Consider the following 19,230-nt stretch of genomic DNA (forward strand, 5'->3'; position numbering starts at 1 on the left):
GAAGTAATTACAAGGATGGAAAAGAGTGTTCCATTAAAACGCTAAGCTGGTAGGACTTGGAACCCGCAAAAGAAAACAAATGGCAACACCAATATACCAATAAAATGCATTTATGTTGAATTCTAAAATAAATTTGAGCATTGATATATATTATGATGCCGATAATACAGGCATACTACCAACAGTTCTTTTTTTTTTAAAGAATAAAAGCAACTTATATTGTAACATAGCAATGCTATGGAACAGACACTATTCATTTGGCCGTGCCCATGTGTACCATGAACATGTTAAATGTGACCAAAGGAGAAGGCATATGCGGACACACAAAACAACAACAAAACACAGAAATAACAAAAATGGAGAAAATACGCATACGCAGTTGGACAACGAAGAAAGGGAAAAGAGGAGCAATGAAAAATGAAGCAAAATAGGACAAAATGGCGTACAAACCAGTGGACAAAGGCCTTCTTGTATGGAAGAGAGAAAGGGAAAAAAATGCATGGTTTTAAAGGAGAGAAGAAAGTCAAATTGAAATCAACCAGTTTCAATAATAGGTAAGCTAAGATAACTGATTGAAAATCACACAGAAGACAGAAAATAAAGGATGACGAGAGGAAGTAAATGAAATTCGATATTCAACAAAGTCATATTGAAAGTAACTTTGGAAATAGTATTGCTGGTAAAATAATTTGCAGTTGATAGAAAGTACGATTGAAAAAATAAAACAGTAAGCACATAAAAAAGTAAAAGAAAAATATGTCACCGTTTATGTCTGAGTAAGTCTTCAATAAAACTATTTTAACCAATGCATGACAAATTATTGAATGATATTTTTTACATGACAGATTTTGAATCTTCACTTATCTTCTTTAACACCTGTCTTTAACACAATAACACACACATAGACGGATACCATTAAACATTTACATAGATACAATGGGATATCAAGAAGTTAACATAAGGGATAAATTGGAAATATCTATGATTACGCAGTGCCACATGCATTCAGAAAGCTTTACAAAACCGAAATTCCTTGTTTCATGTACAATTTCGATGAAACTGCTACCAGGTTGTTGGAGTTTATTTTTTTTAACTGACGTATTCAAAATTTTAGTACATTACAAATTAAGTCCAAACAAGATGAACAATAAGATAAGGGTGGTTGAAAGGAGAGAATCCAACTTAAATGGTCGGCTCACCTTCTACATTTAGTCGAACTGAGCCCGTAAATATCCCGCCTGTCGTTGTAACCGTGCAGGTATATGTCCCAGCATCAGCCAAAGTCAGCGATGCTATAGTCAGGTTGCCGTCCAGTACTGCGTCATGGGCAATTGAGAGGGTGTACCTTGGGGTGGCGTTGTGTTCGTGACAAGAACCTCCCTTGCAATTGTACATAGCCAAAGACAAAGTTGTGTCGGCGCGGCCCCACCGTAGTTGATATAAACTCTCGCCAATAGACGGGTCGAAGTGGTAGGTGCAAGTGATTACAGCAGTACCAGTCTCGACAGCTACATTGCTGATGCTCGTCGTAAATGTTTGGTCCGACGCTCGGAAGAGTATTACTGCGTTGGACAAATTAAACATTAGTCGTATTAGTGACGGAAGACATTTAGAATGAGCGCCAAAGGTTTTCCTTCCTTCCGTATAGCTTTGGCTTGTTAAGTGAAAACATGTGATTGTGAAACTCCAAAGTATTATCTAATTTCATATTCCGGGCCTGTTTTTTGATTGTCCTGTATAAAAAAAAAAAAAGATATAGTAGACTTGTTTAGGGGATAAACGCTGCATTTTTAGTACACATGTCCTATATACTTGGCACAGATGTTCCCTAGGGCAATTGAAAAATTTTCATCTAAAGAGACACTCTGTATCTATCCAAATAAGCCTTAATTTGTATAATTTATGCAAACATATACATATATGTATATGGTGTATATATATTACAAATTATTACCTATACGAGGTAGTTTTGCGAGGCAATTACAGTTGGTATTTTGCAGGGTCGGGAGTTCAGCGGGCGATATTAGAGCATATCACGAGCATCCGGGTTTTTACATATACAGTGGACTCCCGTTATAACGAAATCCTCGGGACCGGCAGTTTTATTTCGTTATATCGGAATTTTGTTATAACCGAGCAAATAAACAATAGAAATACATAGAATGGATGACATTGCAGCCCAAATTTTTACTTCGTTATATAACCAGAATTTTGTTATAACCGTGTTCGTTATAATGGGAGTGCACTGTAAAACAGGGAGGTGGGAAGAGAAGGAGTGGAATCTAACATCCCTGCTTTGCATGTAAACATTCCGGTCGACCACGAGGAGAAAACATTCAAGGATGTCGCTGCGTGTCGATTACACGCACCGCAGAAGAACGCCGATAAATCAACTCATACAAGGTCGACCACTTCCAGCAGCACTACGCGTCAAACAATGACTAGTCCATTTGTGCTCAATAACTGCACAGTGACCATCAGTTATTACAACTCTCCAAATTGAAACAGAAGCAAAAATAAAGTGTAAAAGCGTTCAGATGTTTGAAGTTCGCCTTACTACATGTGTATCTTTGAAGTTGGAGTTGAATGATATACATTGATGAACGATTTGTCAATTATTCGACACGTTGGTGATGATCTACAGGTAGTCAAATGTGGCTTGATCTATATCATAGTGTATAGCCGTATCCACATATTTTCCTAATTCAACTAGGGGATAGGTAATAATTATGATATTGACTGGCCTTGAGGGAGATACCAGATAAACATTGCCCGCACTGAAATTCTTTCAGTTTGGGCAATATTTTCTGGTATCTCCCTCGAGGCCAGTCAATATTATACAAATATATGTGTATCCAGCAGAAATACCTCATTTGGTAGAAGTATTCTATGGAGTATGTGGAAACAAATTCTGCAAAAATTGATTTCATACCTATGTATATGAACATAGTGAACATAGTAATGGTGCAAAACTCTGCATTTTTGAAAGAATTTCTAAACTATTAAGCACTGGATCATGTAGTACAAGGTTTGAACCTGGGATGGATGTTCCTTGGGTCAAAAGCAAATGATTCGTCTACAGAGACAAACTGTCTCTATCCAAACGACCTGTTATTTGCATAATATGCATATCAATACCTATGCATAGATAATCAGAACGAAAAAAAAATGTCTTAAATCGCATTGAACTTAGTATTCAAAATGCTAATAGAATGAGAAAATATTCTCGCAACAAAACTCTTACAGTTGCTTAAAATGTTTTCATAATTATCTAATTAACTTAGACATTTTATGCATGAATTATGTAAATAAGTATTCAAGAAGTGAATTTTCAAAACATATTGACCTTTAAAATCATATTTACGATCAATTGTATTTTATTACATAAATACTTTGCAGGATGGGAAAATAGCAATCGATAATGACACTCTTTAAATATGATTATGCAAAATATATAACAGTAGGGCCTGCATTAGAACAGCACTGATATATGGAAATCGGAGCAATATTGCTAACAAACGGAACTTTTATTCCTTACAAGCAGTACACAACTGAGGTCATGGTTTAAAAAAATTACCAAAAAAAAAAAAATCACTACCATAGGGAAAGTGTGAATTCTGATTTTCATTGTATTTTGTAGGCAACCAAGCGAATAAGAGGCTTTTTACATTGAACTGATTATAAACTTGTGAAAAATATATGGATGCAGTCGTATCACTGCACACATTTAGAACTTACAAGCTTGAGTTATAAACAAAGTGTGTTTCTGAAAAAAAAAGTTCCCTCAGTATACTACAAACTGCTATGGCATGAAAACTGTGCTAGTAAATTTATACACAATAACATTGTGATAAGGCAATAATTTATGCAAAAATTGTGATGTGAACAATATAAGAGATTTTATACTTCAAGTCAAATAATCTTAGTCTCTGACTTAATTTCAACAATAAATCAAGTAGAAATCATATGTTCATAGCCATAAAGGAGTATATTAGATGGCCTTTACTATTACTAGGATGTGATTTGTTGACAGATCATCACATGCTATTCTCCCTGGTTGTGATTATTTTCCCTTGGGATAATGTAACTCCCTGCGACGATGGCGGTCTAAAGAATGTTATATTCCACCACATACCAGCTAATATCAGTATAGATGATCATGACCCACATGTTCTTGAAGCTTTTTCCAAGAATAACTATGCTAACTGGTTTTGTTTAAAGATGTCAGAGGTAAAAAAAAAAATGCACAGGTAAAAATGTAAAAGGTAAGAATGTCAGAGGTTATACATGTGTGCATCGAAATTAACTTTCATGCGACCCATTATATTAAATGCAATGACGGTGATGACTGTACCATGTCACTGAATTCCAGGTCCTTTCCTACGTATCAAAAGCACTTGAGATTTTTTTTTTCCCGATAATCAACAACAGAATCACTGTCCGGTAGAACATGCACAAATATGTGCTAAGTTTCACAATACTTTGATTCACATTCAAGATGTGGAGATAAAAGTGTAATATAGCACTTTCATTCGAGCTTTAACATTTTTGCAGGAAATTTTCCAGAAATCTCTATTAGGTAACACATTTATTATTAAATTAAAGACAATCCTATAATCATTCCATATATTATATGAGGAGAATAGGGAAATTTTGAGGGTCCAATTGACCTTGATCTTTGACCACTGACCTTTGACAAAATGACCCCTAAATTCCCTAGAAAATCCCTGCTAGTACCAAGTTCCATGAAGACACCTTGAACTTTATGCGAGATACGGAGAAAAAAGTAAAATGTTAATATTTTCGACTGACCTTTCACCTCTTGACATGAAACTTTCGAGAATCTTTTTTTGGTAGTACATGATGCAGTCACTAAGTTTCAAGAAAATACTTTCAGGCATTGCATATAGATATGGGGGAAATAAGGACATTTTTAGAATTGACCTAGACCCTTTTGACCTTTGAAATTTTGCCGATTTTACTTAAAAACTCCTCAATTAATTGTCCCATCATACGTCATCACTGAACCAAGTTTGGTGAAATTTGCTTAATCCAGTCTTGAGTTACCGCGTTAACTGATACAATTTCATGAGTCGACCTTGACCATTGACCTCTGGTATTATATTCGGGTATTAATATTCAAGTAAATTAGGTGGTATTTGCAAAGAGAAATAGTGCTTTGATATTACCAACCATTTCATTTTCAATAAAGGATATGCATACTACTTTGGTGGTTTTTATCCTAAAATGCATATCTTAGACTGTAAGAAAACCTTTGAATATAATGTTTTTACTTTACTTTCTTTAGTTATTATGTAAATTGGGTGCATATGATGGTTCAATTATTCAAATTCTTTTCTCATTTTGTTTTATGGAGTGTTTCGAACGGGTTGCATATCCATCTAGGATGAGATATAAGGGGTTTTCATTGTTTAAAAATGAATTTGCATAAATCATGGAAAATAAGGGATATTTGCCTATAGATACAGCTTGTCTCTTAGATGAAAACCTTCCAATTGTACCGAGGAACATGACATGTGTGCCAAATGGGACATTTGTACAAAGAAATGCAGCGATTGCCCCTTTTTTCACCCTTAGCAAGCCTACAAGTATATATGGAATAATTCGGCTTTAACATATGGAGTGGCATAATTTCATTACTTTGCAAACCAAAATTAACTCTGGACATTATTTAGAAGGTCACTTTGGAAGTCTTCCCATCCCTCTTTTTTTGTATAACCAGTCAAATATCATTTCGATCTTTCAGCAATGGGAGTTGGCATGATCATCAATCTGCACATGGAACAATCTGTTGAAACCTTCAGGACCATATACACTGATATAAAACAGCTATTGATATATATATATATATATATATATATATATATATATATATATATATATAAGCTCTTGAAAATAATTTCACATGAAATTAATCGGCAAAGGAATCGATAGCTACTCTAAAATTTCCCATGATATCCACCGACGTGCATCGATTGAGATTTACGAGAAAACTAATAGTGATGCATTATTTCTTCGTTCTGAAGGATAAACAATAGTTATGTAAAACCTTGAACAAAATCTCCCCACGCGACAATTAAAAAAATACTTTGAATATTAAAAGACAAGGAATTCCTCATGTCACAATACACTACATTAGATAAATCACCAACAAATACATGGAATAGATGCACTGTTCTTATTCATTTTCATCTCTTTCTCGTAATACCACACTTGTAATCTTTTTATCTGTATCGCTGTTATCTTTCTTTGTTGGGTCGCGGTGCTGAGAAAAGTTAATCCAGGAAGTGCAAATTAGCGTCAAATCATTAAGTTTGATATTACTAGTGCTTTGCCCGTCAAAACGTTCCTTCTAGATCACTTACCTTGCAAGTACAAGAAATACTGAAACTGTACGGAGGACCAGCTACACGTAGCCATATTCTTTCTTGCAAAGGAGATAATGTGTCCATTCTATCAGAGGCAGGAGGCAGACACAGAATCACATGACTGAGGCGAAAACAAATTCTGAGCCAAACTGAACTACCTCTTAAGCTTGCCTTCATGTCTCAATAGCTTTTTCAGTCACTGTTTAGGTCTCCGGCCGTCCAATGTCAATGACATATATAATATCTTTTATGAGGATTTCTTTGTCTCAATAGGCAGTAAAAGCAGCAACATTGAAAGTTAGTCGAAGTGCATGTTTTGGTTTTGCTATGCGATTGTGCGATAGGCAATAAATCATCAAAGGCCATAAGCCGTCAAACACGACTAGTCTCTGGTACTGGAATATATCTGCAACAGTATGATCCTAACCAGAGAATGTGTGAAGACAACAAAGTTACAGTAGAAAAGCACCCATCGAGAGCATACCTATGTCCAGTAAATCGTTCCCACTTATATTGTGATAAACAACAACTACAACAAATATACCATGTAGACAGTAGAAGGTGATCGGTATCAACACTAAGATTTAATCATCTGCTCCTTGTGGTATTATCAACTTTTCCTTGAAATTTCATTTAAATCCGTCCAATTTTTTTGAAAGCTATTTTGCAAACTTACATCCAAACTGACAAAGGAATTCAATCTAATAAAATTCAATTTAATCAATTTCAATTCAAATCATATTGATTCAACTTTACCTTATTTTCGTTTAGCAAAATCGCTACAAAATCACAAAGCGTACACACATGAAGTCGACAAACAAATAAATGCCGGAGGTATAGGAGTTTAGTTCTGGTCCCTAATACACATAACACATTGCAGTGTGTGTTAAAACAAACACTGGTATGGCTAAGTATGTATATTGCTGTGTCGCATTTTCCGAAATAACTGTCCATGATAGAGAAAGATGTCCCCTTCCCCTCCTTCACAAATGGGTTTTCCATTTATAGAATTAAAATTGAAGTATCCGGTGAGCAATTTTGTTGAATATTTGCAAAATTTCAGCCATTTTTTTTTTCTTACCTTTTCAACATATTAACGTAACCAAAAAAAAAAATCCTAACAAAAATCTTAACAAAATAGACACGATATCAGAATAAAACTTGCAAAATGAGGGGATGTCCACTCACAATGAATAAATTAACAAGTGAATGAATGAATGAATAAATAAATAAAAACATAAATATCATTGGGGCGGGGACACATCCCCCTTCCATCGTCGCCATTGAAGAGGAAGGATGTGCAATTCCAAACTGTGTTAAAGTTGGCCTTGATTAGCGGCTATACTGTCAAAGTATAAACGGAGTAGGGACACCAAGTACGCGTGTACCTGTCAAAATAGGAAAATCATGGAAATTTCGTTTGTCATGTCACAAAAACGGTATCGTCCCTACCAACTACATCTGCAAATTATCTGAATACTTTAACTGATCATTACATCCAACTCAGCATGATGGTATGGATTTCACTTTTTATGGTTACTTACGGGATATGTATACACACTGATCCTTTGATCGAAACTGACGCATCTTTTATGATATCTCAACATATGAAGTGAAGCACGCAAAGATATTGGCGTATTGATAGGCAAATGCTCGAGTATGTTTCATGTATACACCAAAACTTCCCCATCCCACAGAGTGCTACATACATATTGCTCTGTCCCTTTTTTTTAATATAGTTTCTACGCTGTCATACAGAGTGATCATGCGTGTCCGTCCGTGATGGGGTAATTTAATAGGAACAGGCGTGCAAACAAAGAGAAAGAAAGAACGACAGAACAAACGCATTTGTGTTGTTTACAATTAAACATTTAGAACAAAAAATATATATCATTTTGGTCCTGAATTACACAGAATGCAGTATAAGTTCTAACCCTCCTGACGGTTTTGTTTCTACCTTGCACTAACATGTACATATCTTTGTATGTGCAGGTTGTCTTGAGGAATCTTCGGTGAACAAAAAAAAAAAAATGTTCTGTTTGATTTGTTTTTGTGGAGCGGCATAGCTTGAAAAATTAGAGGAATTGTGCATTTTATGATAAAAGCATCAAATTTCGCACACATGTTGACAATGACATTTGAAATAAATTCGAATATTGGGCCATCGTAAATAGCGCCCTCAGCGGCCATGGCAGCCGTTTTTCAAGATGGCCGCCATAAATGCCATTTTTCGTGAAGATTTTCAAATTTCAGAAGGGAAAATCAATAAGATTTTGTAAATGAGTTGGAAATGACATTCAAAATAAATTCAGATACTGGGCCACAGCAAATTGCGCCCTCAACGGCCATGGCAGCCATTTTTCAAAATGGCCGCCATAAATGCCATTTTTCGCAAAAAATTAAAAATTTCAGAAGGGAAAATCAGGTAGATTTTGCAAACGAGTGGGAAATAACATTCAAAATAAATTCAGATATTAGAGTAGCGTAAATAGCGCCCTCAACGGCCATAGAAGCCATTTTTTTTTCAAAATGGCCGCAATAAATGCCATTTTTCGTAAAAATTTACACATTTCAGAAGGGAAAAATAAATAAGATTTTGCAAAAATGTCGGAAATAGCATTCAAAATAAATTAGATATTGGGCCATCGCAAATTGCGCCCTCAACGGCGATGGCAGGGATTTTTCAAAATGGCCGCCATAAATGACAGTTTTCGTAAAATCTTACAAATTATAGAAGGGAAAATCAATAAGATTTTGCAAACGAGTGGAAAATAACATTCGAAATAAATCTACATTGGGCCATCGCAAATTGCGCCCTCAACGTCCATGGCAGCCTTTTTTTTTTCTAAATGGCCTCCATAAATGCCAGTTTTGGTAAAATTTTACAAACTTCAGAAGGGAAAATCAATAAGATTTTGCAAACGAGTGGGAAATAAAATTCAAAATAAATTTAGATGGAGGGTCATCGCAAATTGTGCCCTCAACGCCAAAGGCGGCCATGCTTAAAATTGGCTGCCATAGATACCACCTTTTTTTCTGAATTTACTAATTCCAGAAGGAAAAGTCAATAAGACCTTGCACTCAATCTAAAAATTTCGTTTGAAATATATCTTGCTCCTATGTATTATGTGATTGTAAATAGCGCCCTCAATGGCCATTGCAACCATTTTCCAAAATGGCCACCATGGATTCCATTATCTTTTATTTCCTGATTTCACAAAAGGAAAAGTCAATAAGATTTTGCACATTATTTGAAAATTATGTTTGAAATAAATATTTGTATGAGATTATTATAATACTGCCCTCAACGGCCATGGCCGCCATATTCCAAAATGACTGCCATTGTCATAATCATTTTGTTTTAAAAAATGGTAATGTCAGAAAGAAAAGTCAACAAATGTGTACATAAATTGAAAATCATGTTTAAAATCAAACAACATATCTAGATTGCATTAACTCTAGAAATTGGTCCTTCGGAAATTTTCAAGAAGAAAAAAATTGCTAATAACGGTTATTGCAGCCATTTTACAGAATGGCTGTCATAGATGCCATTTTTCTTTTATGAAGATGTCCTAATGTCGGAAGAAGACAACTTTTTTTTTCTTTTTGCGCAAGTTGACAATTATATACAAAGAAGTTTAGACATTGAGCCATCATAAGCTGTGTTCTCAATGGGTATTTCAGCTATTTGTCAAACTGGCTACAATACACTCTTCTTCTTTTTTTGTCTTTAATATTTGCTTAACTTCAGAAGGAGAAGACAGTAGAATACTCACAGAGACATTATATAATCTGAAATATGGTGTTAAAGAAATCACTTGAGGAACAACTAAAATAATCACTGCAAATGCTGAGCGATTATATCTCACTAATGATGAATGCATATTTTAGGAGGCAAACATGAAATATTTCCGAAAAAGAGTAACATGAATATCGAGGAATAATGGCGCCATGTATTAACTTTGACAGTAACACCACCATATCATTGAATATATGCGACTATATGACGTGTATCTATTCTAAAATGTAACTTCCTAAATATTCTTAAGATAGATACGAAAAAATGGCCTTTCATTTTACGAAAAATTCTAACTTACTTGCTATGCTTCCATAAAAACACATACCGTTGATATCCATACTGTTAGCCGTCACACGCGAAATACTGCAATTAGAACTAAACTGAAAACATGAATTTTGAACTTACCCATCAATGAAACCTTTTTAAAATTTTAAATTTCTTTGAACACCAGATTGCATTAGATAAAATGGCTGTTTAGCAGTATTCTATTGCTTTCTCCTTCTGGAATAAGCAAATAAAAATAAACGAGAGTGTAGAAGCCATTTTGACAAAGAGCTGCCATAGCCGTTGGGGATGAAGTTCAAATAGTGGCTCAATATCTTCATTTCAAATTCAAATTCAAATTCAAACTTGAATTCATTCGAATATCTTTTGTCAATTTGCACAAGAAATTGTATTGTCTTCTTCTGGCATTATCATATTTTAAAAAAATTAATAGCATCTAAAGTGGCCATTTGGAAAATGGCTGCCATGGTCGTTGATGGTGCCATTTGTAATGACCTCATATATTATTTTCTTTTCAATATGATTTTCAACATATGTACAAATTTAATTGATTTTCCCTCTGAAATTATAGCAAATCTTTCAAAAAAAAAAAAAAAAAGCAGACATCCATGGCGGTCAGCATGGCCCTTGAGGGCGCCTTCTAAGAAGACCTTCTACTTAAATATATATTTGAGCATAATTTTCAACATGTTTGCAAAGTCTTATTGACTTTTCCTTCTGACATCACCAAATTTTTGCAAAAAAAGGGCCAACCATGGCAGCTATTTTGAAACTTGGCTGCTATTGCTGTTGAGGGTGCACTTTTGGATGGCCTATTATCAAATTCAGTTTGAATGTAATTTTCCACTTTTTTGGAAATTCTGATTGACGTCTGGAACACTTTACGAAAAAAAGACATTCATGGTGGCCATTTTGAAAAATGGTTTTAATGGCCATTGAGGGGGCAATTTGCAATGGCCCAATATGTTTACCTTTGAATGTAATTTCCCACCTGTTTGCAAAATCTCGTTGGCTTTTCCTTGTGAGTTTAGTAAATCTTTTCAAAATATAGCATTTATGGCGGCCATTTTGAAAAATGGCTGTCATGACCGTTGAGGGCGCAATTTCCGATGGCCCAATATCGAAATTTATTTTAAATGTCATTTTCCATTTATAACCAAAATTTCATTGACTTTTCCTTTTGAAATGAGCATTTTTTTTTATGAAAAAGTGGCACTTATGGTGCCCATTAAAAAAAAAGAAAAGAAAAAGAAAATGGCTGCCATAACCATTGAGAGCGCACTTATCTGGATTTATTTTGGATGTAATTTCCTGCTTGTTTGCAAAAAAGATAAAAATTGGCTTTCCCTTCTGAAATTTGCATTTTTTAACAAAATATGGCATTTATGGCGGCCATTTTGAAAAAAATTGCTACCATGTCCGTTGAGGGCGCAATTTCTGATGGCCCAATATCTGGATTTATTTTGAATGTAACTAACATTCATGGGCAAAATCTTATTAACGTTTCCCCTTTGAAATTTGCAGAATCATTGAAGAAGTGGCACATTATACAGCCATTTTGCAGCATCCAATTTTGAAAAATGGCTGCCATGGCCGTTGAGGGCGCTATTTCCGATGGCCCGATATCTAGATTTATTTTGAATGTAATTTCCCATTTGTAACTAAAATTCTATTGACTTTTCTGTCCTAAGATTAGCAAATTTTACGAAAACATGGCATTTATGGCAGCCATTTTGAAAAATGGCTGCCATGGACGTTGAGGGCTCTATTTACGATGGCCCAATATCTAAATTTAATTTGAACGTGATTGTCAACCTGTATACGAAATTTGGTGCTTTTATCACAAAATGCACAATTGTTCGGCTATGCCGCTCCACTATTTTGTTTTGTTTTTGTTTTGTTTTTGTTTGTTTTTTAGAATTATACGCATGAGAAAGAAAAATACGAACGAGATTTCCTAGAATCGTCTCACGGTCAACAAAGCGAAGCAGACTTTTTTAAACTTCGGTTGTTTTTATATCTTCATTGTTTGTGATATTGTTCCTTATGAAGTGTAATACAATGAAATAACAGACCTGCACTGAACTCTCACCTGTATCAATGGCATATTGCAACATTTATTAATTAAATGTTCTGATAATAATGAAGAATACTTAAGGGTCTATTCCATGTTTCATTTTCCTTTGAATAGTTCCTCCTCATAATCAAATTTTCTATCTGAATAACCCCCGTCAGCCCCCCCCCCCCAAAAAAAAGAGTCATATTACACAACACAGTCATAGCAAAAAGTAATACGGCTGAATAGTTTTACAAATAAACACGCACACACACACACACACACACACACGCACAAGCATGTCTTTGCTCTCACGGGGAATAGAATAGGGATCATTCCACGATACCGACACCCACGAGTCATACAGCTCATGAGCTAGACACTAGGGAAAAAAAAGGCCCACAAGTTCGACACTTTTGTAAAGCAAACAATGTCCTCTATACAGGGTGGCCCAGAAAGAACGGGACACCTAAGATCTTTATTTCAGCAATATTGTAGCCTATCCGATAGGCGTCGGGCTGTATCGATACTAGACTGATCGCTATGTCGGGCTGTATCGACTGATCGCTATGTCGGGCTGTATCGATACTAGACTGATCGCTATATGGAGACGGACATGCGCGAGGGCTTCAGCCATGTCCGTCTCCATATAGCGATCTGTGTAGTATCGATACAGCTCGACGCCTGTCGGATAGGCTAGCAATATTGTTGCAAATATGTCATTATTTCGCATACTTTTGGAAAGGCAATTTTTTCCAATACGTGGAATGTGGGGCGGAAGGTGTACTTGTCACTGTCCGATATTACTGTGAATAATGTGAATGCCATTGTGAATATCATTGTGAATGCTACTTGTTCTATGGCAAGCCGAATTCTCGCTGGTTTCGGTATCGCTGAGAGTGCAAAATGATCACATTTTGAAAATTGCAAGGGTTGACAAAAAACTCCTAGAATCATAACACATTAACCAAAGTTAAAGAACTTGGTGTCATTCTGTTGGAAAAAGAATGGCCTTTCCAGCAGTGTGTAAAACAATGACACATTTGCAACAGCATTGCTGAAATCAAAGATCGTAGGTGTTCCGTTCTTTCTGGGCCACCCTGTATAGTTCGAAACTTTAAAAAAAAGGGCAAACGAGTTCAACAATAGGCGAAAACGGCCCACGAGACCAACATCAAATTACGAGGATAAGTGTGCCACTCTCGTGGATCTTGTTTGCCTTACGTGTCGAATTCGTGGGTCTTTTTTTTTTTTTTTTTTGCCAAGTGTCCAACTCATGGACTGTTGTTTTTTGTTGTTGTTGTTGCTTTGCTTTAATTTAGTTAAACTCATGGACCGTACTCATGATCCATATAACTCGTGAGCTGTCGAACTCGTGACATGAACACGATTTGATATAGGTTATACTTTAAACGACATTGACCCCCATCACTTAATGTACATGACTGTATTTGCTTTATTCAAAATAAGTTCTTGTTGCATGTATTTTTTTTTCTCAGCATCTCTAATGTCGGCGTCTACATGTCAATGTTGTATAGATTGATTTTTCATGTTCAAGAAATGTTTTCCCAAGGTAATGTGAAATTTCAATATGCCATATCTTCCTTATTTATTTACTTTTTTGAGGGGTCGTTTTTTCAACAATCTGTAGGGATATTTTGTTCTCTTTTTTATATAGAGTATATAAAGTATAAGTAGAATTTATGTAACTTGGGGATGAGTTTCCTCTGTAACCGTGGACATCGTGAGTGACAGTCCGTCTGCTCGCTGCACTGAGCCAAAACAGCTCCTCGCAGACATATAATCATGCCTATTCATCAGTGATTTGAAATTACATGGAAGCATCCTAGAACTCTCTCTGAAAAAAAAAAATCGAGTGAAAATGTTCACTCTTGAAGGAGTTAATAATAGAAAAGAATGAGTTTAGAGTGAAATTCGATTGAGTTTTGAGTAAAAATGTTCATATTTACTGCTTTTGGAGTGCTCTCAGTGATCACTCCAAAATCTTCGAGTGCATTTAAATACCTTTAGATAGAAGCTAATCTCGTGAAACTCCTGTTCATTCTTAAATTTGAACTTCACGAGCATGACGAGAGTAAAATGGCAGCCATGTGTACAGTCGCATCAGACGCTGTGCACAAACGAGCCTAACAGGGAAGGTTGATTGACACATTTGAGAAAAACAATTTCGACTACTGTACATTGAAACTGATTACATGAATACTGTTTGTCTTGTTTTAATTCATTGGTATCTTATTGGTTTACTTTTGCGGGACTATGTGAGATCATTGTGTACCAGTCTTTTCATTGATGCATTGTATGGTTAGTGTTTGGGCGTTGTACGTTGTACGTATAGGTTTTCTCCGCTAGTTTCATTGTTTTGTGATTCAATTTCATATTTAAAGCATTTTCTTTTGTCAAATTTGGTCAGTCATCAAAATCGTTTCTTCGTTCAAATCGACTAATTTGGCAACCGATTTCCCATTTGCGCATCCTAATTCAGTAATGTGCATACATTCTCGGCAATGATTATTCAACTTTGTCTCCACCTCTCACAAGCTCTTTTTAAGTGTTTTAGTATTTTTAAAGTTTTTCTTTTAAAGTAATTTCTGACATGGGCAAACGAGTTAATAAAAGAAATATTCACCTTAAACCTGTACAATGTTCATTAAAAAATATATTACTTGTACTGCATTTTAGATTTAATGTTGAAAACGTCTACATGTGGCTGACACATGATTTGATTTTGATTTGATTTACCGAGAACATAGGACTCTCCTTTATTTCTTTCTACCTTTACAGTATAAAACAGTTAAAAAAGACGAAATGTAACATAGTTCACAATACAATTCACAAAGGGATGACATTATAGGTCATCATGCAATAAACTATAGTACCAAGTCAGACTTTTGAAAAAGTCAGACTTAAAAAAAAAGAAGAAGAACAAGAACAAGAGGGGAGAAGTGAAGTAAAGTGAAAGAAAAAGGTGTCCCGTAAAAGCCTCGAGGGCTTGCAGTGATGGGATCACCTGACTATAAGGAGTTGGAAAACACGCAAAATAACAGAAAATGCAATGCAGTGTTGGGTAAATTAGACAAATAGGGGATCAAGTGTGAAGAAATGTGAAACTAGTATTTAGCGAGGAGAAATATTTAAAGTTGTTTTTTTAAAAGACCTGTTAAATTGTGAATTTCGAATACTGGACGGTAGTGAATTCCAATTGACCGGACCAAGGTGACGAACTGATTTTAAATGGATGTTTGTTTCCATTTTCCAGCGGTGGAATTTGGATGACTGACGGGTGTTGTTACTATGCACTTTATCATTCAAACAAAACATTTCGGAGAGGTAAGGGGGAAGGCTTTTGGTAAAATACCTGTGCATCAAAGAAGCAACTTGTAAGACATTGCAGTCTTGGACATTCAATGTGTGAAAGCGGTGGAACAATGGTTTTGACGGAGCAAGATAATGAGTGTTCGCGCAAACGCGGAGTGCTTTCTTCTGGAGTCGTAGCACTCTTGACACTTTAAAGGGATGTAACGAAGCCCATAACACATTACAATACATTATATGAGGTAAAAAAAAGCGTTGTATAATAACAAAAGGACATTACAAGGCAATATATTTTTCAGATTATTCATAACTCCGACAACCCGGGATACTTTACCACAGACAAAATTTATATGAGAATCCCACGTCAAGCAGTCATCGAGTTGTACCCCAAGGTATTGGACAATAGAGCATTGCTCTATCAAAGTATTATTAATATAAAGTTGGACATTATCATAACATGATCTTCTATTTTGCCTGTTTCTGTAGACAGAAAATTTCGTTTTCAAGATATTCAAAGATAATTTATTACAAACAAGCCAATTATACATTCTATCCAAATCAATATTAATCCTACTGACCAAAATCTCAAAATTTTGATGGTAGGCAATTAAAGTCGTATCATCAGCGAATAAAACAAAGTCAAAAAATTGTGAACAATTGACCAGATCATTTATGTAAATCAAAAATAATAATGGTCGCAGAATCGAACCTTGGGGTACACCTGATGAAATAATTTTGGGATTGGATGAGTGACCTTGATACACAGAAAACTGTTTCCGGCTACTCAAATAACTTTTGAACCAAAGATAGGGTATACCTCTAATGCCATAATACTGTAACTTTGATAACAATATCGAGTGTGACAAAGTATGGAAAGCCTTCGATAAATCCATGAAAATGGCGACTGCATGTTTGTTAATGTCAATATACTTCAAAATTTTATCGTATAAATGAATAATTGCAAATTCAGTGGAACAATTTTTCCTAAATCCATACTGTTGAGAAGTAAGCAAACTATTCCTTGTCAAATAATTATACAGTCTATTATGAACAAGTCTCTCGAGTATCTTAGAAAATAGTGGCAATACAGAAATTGGTCTATAATTCCCACAGTCAGACATAGAATTCTTCTTATGAACAGGTATTACTTTAGCTAGTATCATTTTCGACGGGAAAATACCAGTTTGTAAAGATAAATTACATATACATGTCAAAGGTTTACTTATAAAATTAATTGGTTTAACAATATCAATAGATACATTATCATATCCCGGACTTTTACTTTGATTGATGCTCCTGATGACATCGATAATTTCATATTCAGAGATGGGATTAAAGAACATTGATTTATCGAACATTTTCGGCATAAACCTGGAAAAATTCACATCGGTAACAGGGAGTGATCGTGATAATGAGGTACCAATACTCACAAAAAAAATCATTGAATGTGTTTGCAATATCGGAAGAATCATGTAATTCTTTGCCGTTATAACAAATACCATGTGATGCTTTCTAATATTTCTACCAAGTAAGTCATTCAAAAAAGACCAGGTTTTTTTTTAATGTTGCCTTTAAATGCATGGAATTTATCATAATAATACTTTCTTTTCGCAAAATGCAAAGACGAATTAAGTTTATTGCGATATCTTTTATAACTAATTTCATTTTCAACAGTTGGTCAAAAATGAAATCGCTTAAAAAGAGTATTTTTCCTTCTAATAGAATTGAGCAAAGCTCGGGTTATCCATGGTTTCTTCAAATTTTTGTGAATCTTAGGATTTTGCTCTTTCAGGGGCATATGTTTATCGCAAAGAGACAAAAAACTATAAATAAACGTATCATATGCTACATCAACATCATTTGAGGTTAAAACATCGGTCCAATCAGTGTTTTTCAAATCAGAAAGAAAGAAATTAATTGTTGAAGAGGTTATATTTCGCGAAGATGATTTCTGACTGGGTAAAACCTTGGAATGAATTTTGATGCTAGACATGTGAAAGATTGGGAAATGGTCGCTAGAGTCTGATAACAGTATTCCAGATAAACCGTTTTCGTTAATAACACTAGTATAAACATTATCAATAAGAGTTGCAGAATCCTTAGTTACACGGGTTGGTTTATCTATCACAGGAAATAAACCATGAGAGTATAATGAATCTAAATGCGTTTGTACATTGGGATGTGTATCATACTGTAATAAATTCATTTTGAAATCACCCATAATGTAAATATGTTTGGAAATATTACGCATTTCGTTTATGATACTGTCAAATTCACTAAGAAAATCCTTTTCATTACTAGAGGGATTGCGATATATTACACCAACAACAATATTTTTGTGATTTTGAAATTCAAAACTTACAAATAAAGACTCCACACCTTGGACATGAAATGATATACTGTTTATCACTGAAACCTTCAAGTGATCTCTAACAAACAACGCAACTCCACCACCGCGTCCGGAAATTCTATTAGAATTATATAAAGTGTAACCATCTAAAGAAAACAAACTACCATTGTCAGTCATCCATGTCTCACTAATCCCAATAACAGAAAACGGGAAATTCAACATCGTCAAATCACCAATTATATTATCAAAGTTTCTCTTAAGACTCCTCGCATTGTAATGTAATAAACTAAACTGAGAAATATCATGATGTATTTTACAAAACTCATTGAGATTTATGTACGAACAATCAAAATTACTGTCAAAATCTAAATCACTATTTACAGCTCTATCCATAACAAACAAATACGAACAAACAGAAATGAACAATTGATAATTACACCTCACTCTAGTCCAGTCGGTCCAGATCGCTTGAGTTCCTCACTGGTACTTTCCGACCGTCTCTCGTCAGTGAGAAGATTCTCCCATCAATGGACCACGTGTGCCTGGTGTTCTGGTGAGAAGATGCTTTGGAGAACAGGTCTTGTCGCGATGTCGTCAGATCCTCACGGATGACGATACCAGATCCCTTCAGTTTCGATTTGGCAGCGAACATCGAGCGACGGGCATTGTATCTCGCAAACTTCACGATCAGGGGTTTCGGACGTGTAGACTGAGACGGTGCTGTGGCCGATGAGCGTTTCGGGGCGATCCGGTGGCTGCGGTCGAGGTAGTGCTTGTCCAGGTTTACACCCATCTTGGCTGCCAGAGAAATGACGAGGTCATCGGTGTCTTCACCGTGGTGCTCAGGAACGCCGTAGATCCTCAAACATTGGCGGCGCGAGTACTGCTCCTGCTCGTCGAGTGATGCTTCGAGATCTTTCACCTTCTTTGTCAGCTGGTCACAGGACGTAGCAAGACGTTCGATCCTTTGTTCGCTCTTCTGGAGCTCCAGCTGGAATGCTGAGTGTAGCTCAGTCGC

This window comes from Diadema setosum, chromosome 6 (assembly GCF_964275005.1).
Source record: "Diadema setosum chromosome 6, eeDiaSeto1, whole genome shotgun sequence".
Taxonomy (NCBI): Eukaryota; Metazoa; Echinodermata; class Echinoidea; order Diadematoida; family Diadematidae; genus Diadema; species Diadema setosum.